Source organism: Bison bison, unplaced genomic scaffold (assembly GCF_000754665.1).
Source record: "Bison bison bison isolate TAMUID 2011002044 unplaced genomic scaffold, Bison_UMD1.0 scf7180017864295, whole genome shotgun sequence".
NCBI classification, from domain to species: Eukaryota; Metazoa; Chordata; class Mammalia; order Artiodactyla; family Bovidae; genus Bison; species Bison bison.
Genome location: NW_011494867.1, coordinates 4852786 through 4871026, shown reverse-complemented (window position 1 = coordinate 4871026; position 18241 = coordinate 4852786). Strand labels below are relative to the sequence as shown.

At 43.9% G+C, this 18241-nt stretch overlaps 1 protein-coding gene across 4 annotated transcripts in view; it reads right to left on the bottom strand.

Annotated features, from left to right (window-relative positions):
- The window catches only part of WWOX (WW domain containing oxidoreductase), a 916676-nt gene that overhangs the window by 656706 nt on the left and 241729 nt on the right, over nt 1-18241 (bottom strand). The window lies entirely within an intron of this gene.

Here is an 18241-nt window from a genome sequence, read left to right as displayed (position 1 = left end):
ATACATTGGAGTGGCGGGGTTAGGGGCGTTCAAAGGATAGCAACTCATACCTCTAAAGGAAAATACTTTATCATTGATAATGTTTAGAATTTCCATTGAATGATGACAATATAAAGCAAAGTAATGCTTAGTAATTTTATTAGTTATTTTTTTTAATGTATTTATTTTTAATTGGAGGATAATGAAAATATTGTACTGGCCCCCGCCATACATCAACGTGAATCAGCCACAGGTGTACGCATGGCCCCTCCCTCCCACCTCATCCCACGAGCACCAGGCTGAGCTCCAGGCCTTACACACGACTTCCCATTAACTGTCCAGTTTACACATGGGAAGGAACATGTTTCAAAGCCACTCTCTCAATTTGTCCCACCTTCTCCTTCCCTGCTGTGTCCGCAGTCTGTGTTCTATGTCTGAGCTTCTATCCCTGCCCTGCAGGTCGATTCATCAGTACCATCTTTCTAGATTCCATCGTTAATAAACAATATTTGCCTTGCTGTTTCTGACCTACTTCACTCTGTCCCCCATTCTGCCCACACACGGGCAGACGGTTCCTACAGCCAACCCTACCCACTCCATATGCCACTGCTTCTGTACTGGGTTAAATGGTGGACCCAAAAGATAGGTTCACTAGGAACCTGTGAATGGGACCTTATTGGAGAAAAGGGTCTTTATAAATATTGATTAAGTTCAGGATTTTGAGATGAGATCACTCAGGAATAGGGGAAAATTAAATGCTACTGACAAGTGTTCTTACAAAAGAAGAGAAGGGCAGAAGGCACACAGAGAACACTCTGTGAAGACAGAGGCAGAGACCAGAGAGATGCATCTGCAAAGCAAGAGGGGTGGACGAGTGCCCACAGGCACCAGAAGCTGGTGAGGGGCGTGGACGGGACCCTCCCCCAGAGCGTCCAGGAGGGACCAACCCCGCAGACACCTCGGTTTCAGACTTTAGGCCTCCAGAACTGGGATAAATTAAATTCCTGCTTTTCCGTAAGCCACCAAGTATACAGTAATTTGTTACAGCAGCCCTAGGAGAAGGTGATGGCACCCCACTCCAGAGCTCTTGCCTGGAAAATCCCACGGGTGGAGGAGCCTGGTAGGCTGCAGTCCATGGGGTCGCTAGGAGTCGGACACGACTGAGCGACTTCACTTTCACTTTTCACTTTCATGCATTGGAGAAGGAAATGGCAACCCATTCCAGTGTTCTTGCCTGGAGAATCCCAGGGATCGGGGAGCCTGGTGGGCTGACGTCTATGGGGTCGCATAGCGTCGGACATGACTGAAGTGACTTAGCAGCAGCAGCAGCAAACTAGTACAGTTTCCAAGATTCATCCTCAAGGGTGAGTAATAATTATATATATATATGAGGTGGAATTATTAAATTGTGTATGAACTCGAAACAACTTAAAATTCAACAGCAGAGATTAGATAAATCAGCAATGATTAAGTCAGAGATTCCCAAACTTCTCAAGTCAACTGAAAAAGCAGGAAATTAAATGTTATATGTCTGATGCATATCCCTCCCTCCCCCACCAAAAAAAAGATTTTTATACATTCAGACAGCAAAACAGGAAGTGAAGAAAAATGTTAGCTCTGCCTGTGTAGGATATCATTAGACTGCTTACCTCTTATTTTTATGGTTTTTGTTATTGTTCAAATTTTCTTTATATGCATGGATTTCTTTAAAAAATTACTGAGATGCAATTCAATTCACAAGGCATACAATTTATCCTTCTGAAAGTGTGCAATTCAATGGTTTTTAATATATTCACAATTTGTGCAAGCATCATCACATGTTAATTTTACAATGTTTTCATATCCCCAAAAAGCAACCCCATATCCATTAATAGTCACTAACCACTCCCACCCCAAGACACCATTAATCTGCTTGCTATCTGATAGATCTGCCTATTCTGGGTATTTCATATAAATGGAATCACACAGTACGTGGTCTTCTGTGGCTGACTTTCTTCATTACACATAACGTTTCCAAGGTTCACTGTGTTGTCGCAGGTTATCAGCTCTTCATTGTTTTCTATGGCCAAAACCTACACTGCATGGATACATCATGCTTTCACTGAACTATCTGCCAGCTGCTAGACATTCCAGTGTTTTCCATTTTTTTTGCTACTGTGAATATTACTGCTATAAACAGTCATTTACAAGTTACTGTGAAAATATATGTTTTTTATTTCTCTTGAGTATATGTATAGACATGGAACTGCTGGGTCATATGGTTAATTCTATGCTTAACTTCTTGAGGGATTGTGGGACTGTTTCCCAAAGAGTGGCTGTACCATTCTACATTTCAACCTGCAATACATTACAATCCCAGTTTCTCCACAATCTTGCCAATATGTGTCATGATCTATTTTTTTTAAGCCACCTTAGTGAGTATAAAGTGGTGCCTCAGTGTATTTTTATTTGCATTTCTCTAAAGGCTAATGATGCTGAATATGTTTTTATGTATTTATTGGCAATTTATACTTTTGGAGAAACACCTATTGTCTATTTAGGTGCTGAGCCAATTTTTAATGGAGGTAATTATCTTATTGATTTATAAAAGTTCTTTATATATTTTGGATAAGAGTCTGTTATCAGCCCAATCTGCAAAATTTCTCTCTCATTCTCTACGTTGTCTTTTCACTTTCCTGATGGTATCACTGACAACATGAAAGTTTTAAATTTTGATGAAACACAATTTATATATAGATTGCCAAAAGAAATATCAATAACCTCAGATATGTAGATGACACCACCCTTATGGCAGAAAGTGAAGAACTAAAAAGTCTCTTGATGAAAGTGAAAGTGGAGAGTGAAAAAGTTGGCTTAAAGCTCAACATTCAGAAAACGAAGATCATGGCATCTGGTCCCATCAATTCATGGCAAATAGATGGGGAAACAGTGGAAACAGTGTCAGACTTTATTTTGGGGGGCTCCAAAATCACTGCAGATGGTGATTGCAGCCATGAAATTAAAAGACGCTTACTCCTTGGAGGAAAAGTTATGACCAACCTAGATAGCATATTCAAAAGCAGAGACATTACTTTGCCAACAAAGGTCCGTCTAGTCAAGGCTATGGTTTTTCCAGTGGTCATGTATGGATGTGAGAGTTGGACTGTGAAGAAGGCTGAGCGCCGAAGAATTGATGCTTTTGAACTGTGGTGTTGGAGAAGACTCTTGAGAGTCCCTTGGACAGCACGGAGATCCAACCAGTCCATTCTGAAGGAGATCAGCCCTGGGATTTCTTTGGAAGGAATGATGCTGAAGCTGAAACTCCAGTACTTTGGCCACCTCATGCGAAGAGTTGACTCATTGGAAAAGACTCTGATGCTGGGAGGGATTGGGGGCAGGAGGAGAAGGGGACGACAGAGGATGAGATGGCTGGATGGCATCACTGACTTGATGGACCTGAGTCTGAGTGAACTCCGGGAGTTGGTGATGGACAGGGAGGCCTGGCGTGCTGCAATTCATGGGGTCGCACAGAGTCGGGCACGACTGAGCGACTGAAATGAACTGAACTGAACTGAACTGATATATATTTGCCGGGGGGGGGGGGGTCACTTGTGCTTTTGGGCTTATATCTAAGAAACCACTGCCTAACCCAACATCACAAAAATATACTGTCTTTCTTCTAAGTGGTTTATACAGTTTTAGCTCTTACATTTAGGTCGATGACCCATTTGATCTAATCTGTATAAACAGTGAACATGAGCAATCTAACTTCATTCTGTGGCATGTGAACATCCAGTTGTTCTAAAATCATTTGTTGAGAAGACTATTCTTTCCCCCACTGAACTGTCTTGGCATTCTTGCTGATAACCAACTGACCACCTGTAAGAGTTTATTTATGGACTCTTGACTCTATCCTATTATCTGCATGCTTATGCCAGGACCACACGGTCTTCATTACTGAAGCTCTGCAGTAAATTTTGAGAGTGGGAAATAGGAGGCCTCCAACTTTGTTCTTTTTGAAGCTTGCATTGGCTATTCAGGGTCCTTTATAGGCATGTATAAAGTTTTAGGATTGGCTTTTCAATTTCTACAAAAATTTCAGCTGCAGTGTTGACAGAGTTTGCATTATATTAGTAGGTTAATTTGGGGATTATGTACATCTTAACAACACTGTCTTCTATTCCATAAGTATGAGTATATTTATAATCATTTAGATCTTCTTTTCTTAAAAAAAGGTATTCATGCAAACCGTATTATCACTGATGTCTCATAGGGAAATTGTTTATTTTTCTCTGTTGTCTGATCTATTTCCAACTTATCACCTACATAAAATCTAAATGTGGTGATGTGGTTGAGATCATGGGTGTTTGATAGGAATCATATGTTTTTCCCATATGATGCCCACTACAGTTGTCCACTCACAGCCCCTCAACAGCCTGATTGCTCTTAAGTAAAAGTGAAAGTCACTCACTTGTATCCAACTCTTGGCGACTCCATGGACTATACAGACCGCGGAATTCTCCAGGCCAGAAAACTGGAGTGGGGAGCCGTTCCCTTCTCCAGGGCAACTTCCCAAGTCAGGGATCAAACCCAGGTCTCCTGCATTGCAGGTGGATTCTGTACCAGCTGAGCCACCAGGGAAGCCCAATTGCTCTTTGAAGAGGTGGGCAAAAAATGCTTTGAAGCATCTGGTCTGCCTACAACATTCACCACATCCATTTCAACTCAAAGTAGAACTTACTCATCTGTAGCCAGGATAACCCATGCTTTTAAATAAAGCCATGTACACTAGAAAAAAATCTTGGGAGGAAGGGTGAAATGGAGAAGTGAATATATGATTTAGATATGCACTCCTTTCAGGTTGCATCTCAAATATTTGGTCTACTTTTTCAGAGTTGCTATTTTTTTTTTTTTTGAATGTTAAATATGAGTTAAGCACTTGCTAAAAGCTTTCTGTACATAAGAACCCTAGATGACATGTGTTATTATCTCCATTTATGGTCAGGAAAAAAGTGATTAGAGGCAGATTTCCTATGGAAGTATCAGAAACAGGTAAAATAAAGATGCACATAAGTGAGCAAGAATGACATATAACATATAACAAGATGAAATAAAAACAATCATCTGACTTCAAGAATACTACGCAATACTTTCTTTATTAGATAAGCTCCCTAGAATGGCTACAGGAAGTGCTGTGAGAAATTCTAGCTCAGTCAAGTCATTATATTTATGTGCTGAATGAGAACAGGAGCACACACCCCACCCAAAGATGTGACGGGCAAATGCCCAGGGTCTTGCAAGGTAGATGCCAGGTTGAATGGTCATCACTCCCTTTGTCTCCAGACCCTTCTGTTTTAGCCACAAGAAAAAATAAAGCTCTCAGAGTTGATTTTTTTTTTTCAGAGTTTCCTTATCTTTAAGACAGTCTGGGCATTTGGAATGCTGGCAGAACATTTCTCAATAACACCTTCTGCAGTTACCTCTATCCATGCCTGCACATTAGCTCAAGGAAATACACAGGGCATCAAACAAAGAAACTTGCTACCGAAGACCTCAGTCTGGACACAGGAGCCCACAGAGAACCTGGGAAATCCTTTGGTATTTCACCAAATTTAAAATACGCTTCATTAATGTTAATTGCACAACACCAGAGGCAAAATACACACTACGTACCTAAAGCTCATCCCCTCTATTAATTAACAACAGGCTTATGGAATAGGAAACTATAAAGTGCTAGACTTTTTTTTTTAATTGTAAAGACACTTAATTGGCTTGTACAAAAGAAAAAGAATTCCTTTCACCTCACTTTAATGAGGTTTTTATTATTCAAATGGCACATTTTGCTCAGTTTTGACTAAAAGCCACTGCGATTCAAAAGGTTCTGAGATGATGAATATTTACAGACTATCAAAAGGAAAGTTCAAACTAGAAAGACAGAATGAAAACAAAAATAGTATCATTCCAATCCCAAAGCCGATGCTATTAGTCAGCATTTTCAAGGACTGATTTTCCCCCCTTCTTTGATGGATTCTAGTCTGTAAGGGGAGAACCTGAGGGCTGTTCTCTGTGTGCACAGAACTGGAGCTTCCAGTGCAGGGGTGCTGCCCGTTCTCTGCAGTCAGTACACACCCACGGGGAAAGCGCCTCCATTTCTCTGGGCGTTCTCTGAGCACGCTGTTGGGAAAGTGACAATCCCTTCCTCCAGGGACAGTACGTGCCTTGGACCACAGAAGTACTGCTTCATGGAAAAGAGGGTGGAGTTCCAGAGACTTGCCAGTGGGCATGGCTGATTGTCATCAGTGGAAATGACCATGAACCAAGGCTTCTAGCCAGAGTAGCCTTAAGTGAGACTTCCTACTGGAAGGAGCAGTGAATGCTGACAATAAACAGAAAGGAGTCGGAGCCCAAAGGCTTTAGACAGCTGATCTCCACATTTTCTTCCTGCACTCCTCCTTCTTAAAAATTTAGGAATAAGTGACATTAAACATTATATAATTGCAGGTGTGCAGCCCTCAAGCATGCTGTTCACTGACACTCCCCTGTCTTTCTGGCCTCTTCAATCTCTCTATTGTCTCATTCTTGCTGTCCATCAGGCTAAATAGATTGTTCAGACCAACAATTAGGAAAAAAATCAGGAAAGAAAATGGTTAAGAAAATGAACGAAAGGAAGTCAGATGGAAGAGAGAAGGCTGGAGAGAGAAAGAAATGTCTAGTTGACATTGGGGCTTTTTCAAGCTGCACGAAGCCTCACTCTTCCCATTTACAGACCATGGTTTCGAAATATTTGTCTCCATTCAGAATCTCCTGCCTCGTCTGAATCTCTCATCACCAAGGTGACTGATTTCTGCCCCACCACCGCCCAGAATCTCTCAAAGAGGCCTGGGGAGCGATGGCTTCTGGGTCCTGGCACCCAACAACCTCCCCTCTGTTGAAACTGGACATCTCTGTTGCAAGGGCCCCGGCTCCTCCCTGGTTCTGGCCCTCTTGGCTACCTCATATTCTAAGACACAGTCTATCCTCAGACCTCGTCCTCATGCCACCGCTGCCTCAGCTTCTGCCTCCTCCAGACCTTCCTCTTCAACCAGAGTTCCACCTCCAACCGCCTTTCATTCAGTCTAAACTCTCGTCCTGATAGGAATTTCACACAGGCTGGGACTCCAAACAACACCTCTACGAAGGTGAACTTTACGCCGACAGCACCAGGCTGACATCCCTCCCAAGCTCCGGAACCTCATCTCCACCCACCCTAAACCTCAACTCTGCATCTCCTCTCCCCAGGTCCTCCCCGCTTTCTTGACTTCCGTGTTTTCGCAGAAGGTGATACTCTCCAGCCAGTCACCTGACGATGAAAATGGGGAGAAGCCAGTAACTCTAGAGCCTTCAGCTACTATTAGTACTTGTCCAATCCCCTTCCTTTCCAATGGAGCAGAAGTGTGATAGTCTGTCTAGATCTCATTTATGGGCCCCACTGTACCTATTTCCAGCAGCCAAAAGCACTGACTTGTTCAGAAAATCGTCCCTGAGGGATGGGTGCCCTCACACCTGGAAAGTCATGTCCCACACCCAGATGTCCTCCTAACAAAGAGGACCAACTCTGGGATCCATTCTCCAGAGCTCCCTTTGCATCAGTCTCCACCTATATTACACCTGTTTCCTTCATTCTCCTTCTCATTCCCCCAGTAAACCACGTGAGCAAACACCCCTGGCCCAAGTCTGATCTCCAGGGACCTCGAGCTCAGACAACCTCTGCTATTCCTTGTTTCTGCTTCTGTTGCCTTTAGCTCTAGTTACTGCAAAAGCCCACAGAGAGTCTTGCCAACACCTTTGGCTTTTTTGCTTTGTTTTTGTTTAGTCACTAAGTCATGTCCGACTGTTTTGTGACCCCATGGACTACAGCCTACCAGGCTCCTTTGTTTGTGGGATTTTTCAGGCAAGAATACTGGAGGGGGTTGCCATTTCCTCCTCCAAGCCAGGGCTCGAACCACATCTCCCGCATTGCAGGTGGATTTTTTACTGTTGAGCCACCTAATATCTTTGTTGAAGCTCTAATACCTTTGGCTTCTTTCTTACTTGATCCAGCATGAATACTGGGACCATATGAAACACATTCTAAGAGTCAATCAGAGAAATTGAAATGCATAAAACTAGATTACTGATAATCAGTATGAGATATAATGTGTTAAACTCTACCAGTAGCAAAAATTTAAAGGAGATATTTTGTACCTTTAGAATTAGCAGATTTTTATAGTATTATTCTATTTTCATTATGTTGTATAAAGTTGGTGGGAATATACATTCCTGCAACCGGAAATGCTTTCTGTTCAGCCAATATGTTTGTGGTAATTTATTACAATAGCAAGAGAAAGCTAATAGAGTGCGGTAATAAACATTTGCTGTTTGGAGTCACTAAGTTTTGGGGGTAATTTAAGAGCAACAGATAACTAATACATGCATCATGCTACGTGAGAGAAGCCAGACTCAAAAAGCTAAATATGGAATGCTTCCATTTAAATAACATTCCAGAAAATGCAAAACTCTAGGGACAGGGAAAAAAAAAAATTCAATGGTTGCCAGGGGCTGGGTGTAAGGGGTGAGAATTACTTCACAGGGACACAGGGACAATTGAGAGGGTAAAGGAACTGCTCCATATCTTGACTGTGTGACTCCATGACTGTGTGTGTGTGTGTGTGTGTGTGCGCGCGCGCACGTGCCACAACTCACTGAACCACACGACTACAAGGGTGAATTTCAGCATCCCTAAAATACACCGCAACGTTACAACGGAGGGAAACCACAGTGCGCTGTGTGTTTCTCGGGGCTCCGCCCACACCCCTGGGGTGAGTGACCTGCGTACACTGGCTGCACACTTGGGCCCCAGTCGTCTCTGGATCTCTGGGGCCGTTTGCAGAGTGCCGAGCACCTGAGAGGCGATGACCAAAACCGGTGAACCTAAGGGAAGTCAAGTGCACTTGTTTCCCAAGTTCCCTGGGCTTCACGGTCCTTCCGAGGAACCAAGTTCCCAAGAACACTGACCACCGGGGGCCAAGAGCCCATCGGCATCCTCCATAAACACCCACTGCCAGGCTCAACAGTGCCGACTCTTGCGAAGGCTCACGAGTAACTGGCAACAACCCAAGTCCGGGGCATTTCACGTGCTGACTGTACATGAACATCAGCTTCCGAGGGGCGGCATCGCCCAGGAAGCCTGGCCCACAGTTCTGTCTGGGCCTTGTCCATTCCTGCATTACGTAACATTTTCCAGCAGAGGCCACAATGGGTGAGGACAACTGTCATCTCTTCCAAGAGATAACTGTCAACGATCAGAAGGTCTTTGTTCTCAGGGTCTTGCATGCGGTAAGAAGGAAGCCTGGTGTACACACCAGAATGCATACGTCTGAATCAGTGCCATTTCTCCAATGCCATTTTGTCTACAAGCCATGACACAGCCATACTTTACAACAGATTACGACATCAGAGACGGCAGAAGAAAGCACGGGAAAGTGGGTTTGTTCTACTTGATTAATAAAGAGACGCTTTGGAGACACCACCAAACTGATTTTGTCTCAAGAAACCTAAGAATCAGATAACATAATTTCAAGTCTGAGAAACGAGAAGGGCATTTAAAAAGAGCTTGAGAGTCCAGTAGCAGTCCAGTGGTTAAGGCCCTAGCTTCCACTACAGGTGGCCTGCGTTTGATCTCTGGTCAGGGAACTAAGATATCAAAGATGCCAAAACAACAGCAAGAACAGGACCAGGTTAGAAATTAAATTTGGAGAAGCCTGGAAGGGAACAGAAAGAGAGATAAGACCCAGAGAATCAGAGGTCACTGCCTGAGAGAGAGAAGTAAGCCCTCTAAAAAATAATAATAAATAAATAAAAATAAAATAAAAAGAACCTGAGAGGAGCCATCACCGGGCTGAGTCACAGTGAAGATTTGTAAATTGAATGGTAACACGTGCCCCCAAAATGAGGCAGACTCTCACAGGTTAAATAAACACCCCGTAGAACGTTAATACAACTGTGCCTTTGGGGGACTCCAGTTCAGACACAGCAGAAGAATGAGCTAAGTGGAACGTTATGTAAAGGGAAATTCTTTTTAGTTCCTCCTTGAAACAGAAGGGCACACCATCTGGGGCATCTCTCCAGTGAGCTGCAGGAATTCATACTATTTGGAAATACTCTGAAATTCAAGAGAGAGGGCCTGAGGATGCAAAATCCCAAAAGTAACTGTTGTTCAGTCTGACCTGGCGTTCAGCTGTCCTTTTCTTCCAGAAAAGGAAGAGGAAAAAAGAAATTACTATAGAATTCCAAGGTGGATCCTTGCTTCAGAAACAAGGGCTGGTTTATTTTGAGCTCCAGGATGGCAGCATAAAAGTGCCCACAGAAGTTCTCTCTGCAACTACACCAACCCAGGGAAGGCGCCTCAGTCTCCACCAAGTGACCTGCCAAGACTTCAACTGCCCAAACGGCAGCGTTCGTGCCCCTGGTAAAATTCGGAATGATTTCAGGTGGAACACAGGCAAACTTTAAAAAATGCTTATTTACTGGAATGCACTAGAAAAAAATATATATATATCATCAGCTCTCAAATGCACAAAGAAATAAAAGGCAATGATATGGACTTGCCTGGTGGTCCAGTGGCTAGGACGCCCCACTCCCAGGGCTGGGGGCATGGCTTCAACCCCCGGTCAGGGAACCAGATCCCGCACGCTGCAACTAGGTTTGCATGCCGTAACGAAATGCCCCGCGCGGCACAACTAGGACCTGGGACAATCAAATACACACTATTTCTTTAAAAAGTAAAGGCTTCCCTGGTGGCTCAGACGGTAAAGCGTCTCCCTGCAATATGGGAGACCCGGGTCCGATCCCTGGGTCAGGAAGATCCTCTGGAGAAGGAAATGGCAACCCACTCCAGTACCCTTGCCTGGAAAACCCCATGGACGGAGGAGCCTGGTAGGCTACAGTCTATGGGTCAGAAAGAGTCAGACACAACTGAGCGATTTCACTTTTAAAAAATACTTACCTTGCTTGATAGCTATGAGAATTAGAAAAAAACCTAAAATGCCCAGCACTAGCCATGACAAAGAGGGTACCTGAAACAGGCTTTTTTTTTTTTTTTTTCCCAGCTGCCTGTTTTCTGGACCTTGGGCTACACTTTGGGGACACAACAGCCAACAATAATGTAGAGACATGAAATATCTGTATAGTTGTCTCCACATTTAGAAAATACCTATATATTGTTTCCTATGCCCTTACTCAATATCTCTGGGAGACGAGACCCGGAAAAAATATGAAAGGAAGTAAAGTAAGTAAAATAAGAGAAATATGAACACATGAACTCAACATCAGCTCAGGCAGTCAGTGACCATCTAGCTGCTGCGCTGCTAAATGTTAGAGGACTGGCATACTTCAAGACAGTGAAGGACATCATCCAATATTAAAATAATTAACCCAGAGTGGATTCTGCTGTCAAGATAACCTACCCACACTTTTTTAAGTTGGAAAAGAGGAAATAATCTGAACCAATCAGCAGGAAAAGAGCCGGGGGCAGGGTGTTTCCCCAGGGATCATCAGGAATTTTTCATTTCATGCACCATTTACAACTTCTTATAGTGAATTCCAGAAGATCAGTACACACACTTAACAGGAAATGGCAACACTCTTGTTTTTGTTGTTTCCTTAGGTTTCTGCCTCCTTTTCCTTATCTTGAATATATTTTCCCATCTTCACACATGCAATCCCAGAAGCACACTTTCACCCTCACTGATTCTAAAGTGGGGGGAGACATGTACAACAGGCATCACACACTGCTCTGCTCAGCTGTGTCTGACTCTACGACCCTGTGGACTATACACCATCAGGCTCCTCTGTCTGTGGGATTTCCTAGGCAAGAACACTGGAGTGGGTTTCCATTTCCTTCTCCAGGGGATCTTCCCAATCCAGGCATAGAACCTTCTGTGCTTCCTGCATTGCAGGCGGATTCTTTACTCTTGAGCCATAGGGGAAGCCCCATAGTCTCTTCAGAGAGGGCTTTCTAGGGGGAAAAAAAAAATGCATCAATTGGATAATTATACCACCAACGGCACTTAATCCAATGTGTTTATTTCTACTTTTATCTCTCTTGCCCTGGGAGACTGACCTAAGAAAACACTGCTACAATTTATATCAGAGCGTGTTTTGCCTGTGGCCTCTTCTAGGAGTTTATGCCGTCAAGTTTTTATATTGAAGTCTTTAAGGGGAGGCATTATTTTGAGGTCGGTTTCCTCTGTGACCCACCGTTTCTCACACACAACATGGAAAAAGTCACCACAAAGACCAGAAACTCCTGATGGGCTGAGCCAGCATCTGGTCACCCCTGTACTCCAACACTCAGTACCGTGCCTGACATACCGGAAGGTTCCTGAATTACAGAATCCTTCAAAAGTAGGTATTACCGTGAAAGCTCTCCGCATCTTTGTTCACACATATTAAGCTCACTGGCACTTGGTTTTAAAGCACTGAATGCATATAGCCAGTACTGTGTTTTTTTTAAACCCAAAGAGTCTCTCAATTAGCAAAATCCACAACACAATCATTTATGTACCATTTTCCTAATTCTTCTCCGATTTATGGAACACTTGCATGTACTATTTTTTAGTACACTGTAAACCAACTCATCTGTATTTCTCAGCCTTGTGCACTGCCAAAATACCAGCTAAGTCAGTTGCTTCTCTGGTTTGGGCTTTTAAACTTTGGTATGTGTTAAGATAAATACAGGATTGGCCATCTGAGATACGGCATCACCGACTCAGTGGACACGAGTCTGAGCAAGCTCCAGCAGATGGAGAGGGACAGGGCGGCCTGGGGTGCTGCGGTCCATGGGGTCGCAGAGAGCTGGACACGACTGAGCGACCGAACAAAAACAACAATCTCACATATGAGCGGTGCAATGTGAATTTTGGAAAACTCTGCTCTGTAGCTCACAGAGCTCACATGCAACAAGGCTGCCCAGCAGTGGGGGTTATTAAATGACACCTATTACTAAGAAAGCAGAATTACCCAGAAAACTGAGGGAAGGATTAGGGCCGGCAGTAAGTCACATGTTATGCCAATGGAGCACTGACTGACTCTTACAGCTGAGAACACTGTCTCCTCTACGACTTCTCTGTGGGGGGTCCTTACCGCCACAACACCCAGTGTCTGCTCATGCAGAGGGGGTCCCGGCATTTGTTGACAGCACCTCTTTGGTAGCTCAGCTGGTAAAGAATCAGCCTGCAATACGGAGGACCTGAGTTCGATCCTTGGGTTGGGAAGATCCCCAGGAGAAGGGAAAGGCTTACCCGTACCAGTATTCTGACCTGGAGAATTCCATGGACAGTACAGTCCATGGGGTCACAAGCAGCTGAACACAACTGAGCGACTTTCACTTTCACTAGTAAACTAACCACTGGGCATACTCTCCAAGTCAGATACATCCTTCTAAGAATTCTACTCAGCTGGTAAGTGGGGGAAAGGCAACACAGAAGTAACTAGCCTTTCTGGAAATGCATTAGCATTCCTTCAAATTTAAAATATATTTTATGGACATGAATGCCATATTGAGCATTACAAAGTCATTATTTACAGACTTCTACAATACTGTGGAGGCATATATTCTGCTGATAAAAAAAAAATCATGGGAATATTCATCTCTTATGTATTTATAGAAGAGATTCAGATACCAGGTGATGATTTCATTACCATTATGCAGACAGCTTATTTTAAAAATACCTTCTGCAGTTACAGTGAAGGGAGGAAGTGATATGGGGTGGCAGAGGTGGGCTTACATGGACAAAAGGAAAAAAAGAAAAAATTACCTGGGGAGTGTGCTGAAGCACGTGGTCAAGTCACTCAAACAATAAAAACGCCTCATGCATTTTGTACATCTCCATGCCAATGAGGGTTCTTTCCTCTGTTTTGCCTAGAGATATATGGAGCTGTAACAGAGTGCAGAAAGCCCCTGACAGCCGTGTGCTGCCATTCAGACCTGAAAGATTCCATGTTATGATAAAAATTAATGTACTCTGACACCCTCTGGGACTCCCTGGGCCCTGGGAGCAGCTAATGAAGAAATACAACCTTGCCAGGGAATAGCACCAGCGGCCCAGAGTCAAGGATTAATTCAGACGGGGTAGCTGTGTGGCCCCCTCTGTCATCGGCTGTAAAGCAAGTGGACTCTGGTGCCAAAGGGGAGCCAGCTCTGATTGGTTAGAATTATTCCCTGGGTCGCGGGAAGTCAAATCAACAAAGAGCTTTACAAAATAATTGAGCCCAAGTTGGATTCAGCCTGTTACTCTGTGCTAACGCTCTCTTCTTAAACCAGACGAGGGTCACTCAGCCTCTTGTTGGCCATGGAGGTGTGCTCTGGAAAACTTCTCCCCAGGAGACCTGCTTCCTTAGTGATTACCAGACCACTGGGCATGTCCCAGGGGACACGCGTTCAAGAGGGGCTCAGAAAGGGTCTTGGGAGGAATGCTGTTCCCCAAAGAGAGGTCTCACTGTCCCTGCTAGCCTACCTTCTGACACCTTCAGCCTCCGAATGTCACAGGATCTTCCCGGGGGGCGGGGGGGTCAGAATGAAGAAGTGACGCAGCCAGAAGGTGGATGTAACCCAAACGACCGTCCACTGATGAACGCATAAACAAAGTGTGGTCTACCCATATGGTGGAGTACTACTCAGCCGTGAAGAAGAAAGACTGATCAACGCTGACTGAAAGAAGCCAGTCACAGAAAACAACACCCTGCGTGATTCCTTCATATGAAATCTGCAGAGCAGGCAAAGTGGGAGAGACAGAAAGGTGAGTGGTCATCAAAGGCTGGAGGGGGTCGGGTGGCAGGAAGGAAGGGGAATGACGCTAAATGGTTCGGGGATGAGGTTTCTTTTTGAATGGGAACATACTGAAAACCACTGAACTATATACTTCAAAGCAGTGTGAAGTGTGTAAATTAAACATTAGTTAAAAATAAAGCCAGCTCCCTGAACTCTGAGAAGACTGCTCTACGTTCTCACGATGACTTAAGTGACCTCTGGCTTCTCCCTCCTCCCGCGCAGGGGCAGCTGTGGTTCACAGCCCCCAGCCCGTCCACCTCTTTCCTACAAGTCCCTCATGGATGGAAACTGGGACTCAAGCTAGGTAGAGTCAGTCCAGAGAAAATAAGGGTGTTTTTTTTTTTTTAGACAACTGCTAGGTTACACAAAGCTATGTGGTTTTAGTCTGTGACATTATTTCAGCCTATTATTAGAATTTTACCATGTCAAGTTGAATTTATTTCTCACCATGTGAATTTTAGCCATTTGTTAAAAGATTAGGTGGAAATTTTTTTTAAATCTGTTTCATTCCTTGACATATTATTCACTATACTTTCTCTAACCTAAGGTATTATTTTGCTAATTTACTATCTCCACTAAATGACCGTGGAAAACCTTGGGGAATGAGACATTTTTTGAAAAATATTTAAAATATATATTTATATACATGCATATTTAATGTTTCTCATATAGAATGCTTATAATTCTATTGGAAGTAAAAAAAAAACCAAAAGGTAGTATTCTAAAATATGGACAGTGGTGATAATAGAGAGGTAGTCACAGAGTATTCATGGATATCTATGTCATCTTAGATTTGCATTAAAATAATCTAGGAAGAAGGGGCTACAGACTGAACAAAACTAACTACATGCTGATGTTTACAGAAGGTGGGTGAGACTTGGGAAGGCCCATTTTACCTCTTCTCTTTTTTGTGTGTATTTAAAAATCTCCCGGGTAAAAATATTTCAAGAAATAAAGACAAACTAATAGAGAGCCAGGAAAATGTACAATTTTCATGTTCATATTTATGCTCATCCTTCTTTTCCCCTAATATTCTACAAGAGGCATGCACCATCTTGGTGGCCACAGAACTTGTATAAAATAACATTTATATAGACTACCAAAAGAAATACCCCCAAAATAGCAAGAAGAAGTAGCTTTAACATCTGCCTTAAAAAAAAAAAATCATAAAGACAGCTGAGTTGAGTTCAGTTGCTCAGTCGTGTCTGACTCTTTGCGACCCTGTGGACTGCAGCACGTTAAAACCAAACGGAAGGCCAATGTGACTGCATCAAGAACTATGCCACGTGAAAGGCAAGACAGGAAGCCACGGGCCAGCCCAGGGGGTACTGAATTGCAAGCCCATGCTTCCAACAGGACAGGGGAGGACGAGCTTTAAAGGAATCAGAAGTGGACCTGATGCAGAACTCCACTGAGCTTGGAAAACCCGCCCACAGGATGAGGGGAAAGGAATGTCAGCTTGGTCTGAGACACCTGAGCGCCAGACGAGCCTAAGGAGCCCAGGACTGAAATCTCTTTGGTGCCTAGGTCTTTAAAGGTCATAGCGAGCTCTTGGCTAAGATTAATGTGAAGTCTCCCCCCATATCGGGGAGGAGACACCACACAGGTCCTGCTTCCTGCGTCAGAGCAGAGTCAGAAAAGTTTTAGAAATATTAGGAGAGTCATGGGCTGCAGCAGTGGTTCTGCTACTGGAAAGACCCGAGAGGAGCCTAGGGCACCACCACTCAAGACACAGACTGACCCAGGAAATGATGGTCAGGCGAAGGCTGGGCCTCCCTGACTCCCAGTCCAGTGCTCAGTCCCAGCCCACTGCTCAGCCACTCAGAGCAACACCACGCTTCCACGCCTATCAAGGAAGAAACCAAAGGTCTCTCCTGCCCACACCAAGAAGTGGATTCTCCTCTCCGTGGCTGTGATGGGCTCAGACGACCGGACAAAGCAACTGAAAAAAGAGCTTCTCTGACTAATAGAGATATTGTACGTTTAAAAACATTTTGACTACGATTACATAGATGCAAGCTTTACAAATAATACTTCGGGTCTTAACAGCGTTGCCTAGGGTCTGACCAAGAGATGAGAATTACGTGTCACTTTTCTGGAGGGTAACCTGATGTCCCAGACCAGCGGTATTCAAAGATACTCATGTGCTTTGACCCGGGTGCTGCTCTTCCAAGAAGTGATCTTAAGAAAATAAGAGATCCAAAAAGAAGTACGTGCAGGCCAGCTTCAGAGTGCTTCTAACAGCGATAATGTATAGAAGCAACCTAGCATATGAGAATTTAAGACTGGTTAAATACTCTGACCTCTATGCAGGGGATTACTGGATTCCACCTCGTCCCATATAGAGCCACTCTGGGAACACAGGGGCATGCTCTTGGGAGTCTGCTGAACTGAGACACCTAGGCACTGCTGTGCTTTTAGCCAGACACATTCTGCTGAGGTCCACCTCCCAAACCTCTATCACTGGTGGATTCACACTTCTTGCACCCACTCCCAGTACCTCTGAGACCACCTTCTTCTTCATTCCGTTTCTGGTTATCACTACTCCTTAATGTCAGCTCAAATGCCTGTTTGATTATGAGTCGGTGACTGAACAGTAACAACATTTGAAGCTTAGAAGGCAGACTGAAGAATTCTGCCGCTAATTGAGAGGCTCCGTGTGTATTTTTCATAATGACGAGATATTGAGGGCTTTCTCACAAAGTGAAGAAAACCAATGACTCACAATATTAAGAACAGAGTGCAGTGACAAGCGGATCGACTGAAAATATAATCTTCCCCGGGGATTTTCAGCCGGCTGCCACAGTGCAGCACAGGTGATGTACTGCAAACGTATATTCAAGTTTTTAGGCTGACGAGAGCTAGCTTCTCAACAATTTACTGGGGCTGGGAGGGAGAAGGGAGAAAGACGGGTCCCCGGTTATTAAAATGCAATTTCAGTGTGGTTTAAACAAAACTTCCCAACATGTCAATTATGTGAGAGGAGAATTCCAATGTGCCAATGGGGGTGGTTAGAAGGTATCAGGAGGAACACCGAGCTGGATTCGCCAGCCAAGCTGGAAAATACAATTTTAAACCACAGACACTGTGACACTTTTTTTTTTTTCTTCTGAGTCTTACATAATCCAAGAGTTCTCTGCGAGTCACCAGACATTAACCTTAACATCACGAGTTTCCTGTGTCCGTGCTTATACAGGTCTGAAAACAGCCTGGTCATGTGGCTCAAGCCCACACCTGGTTAGAAGGGCAGCTGTATTTTCTGTACCTGAAATAACTATTATGCAAAATTACTTCACAATTTGTTTCCCAAGATGTTCTAACATATAACCTCCATACCACCCAAGGAGGTACCAAGGCAAGAACTTCAAATGGCTAAGAACTACTGCCTTAAAATCAAAGTTGAGGTCACCAGTGCAACAGTTGAGTTTCCACTTC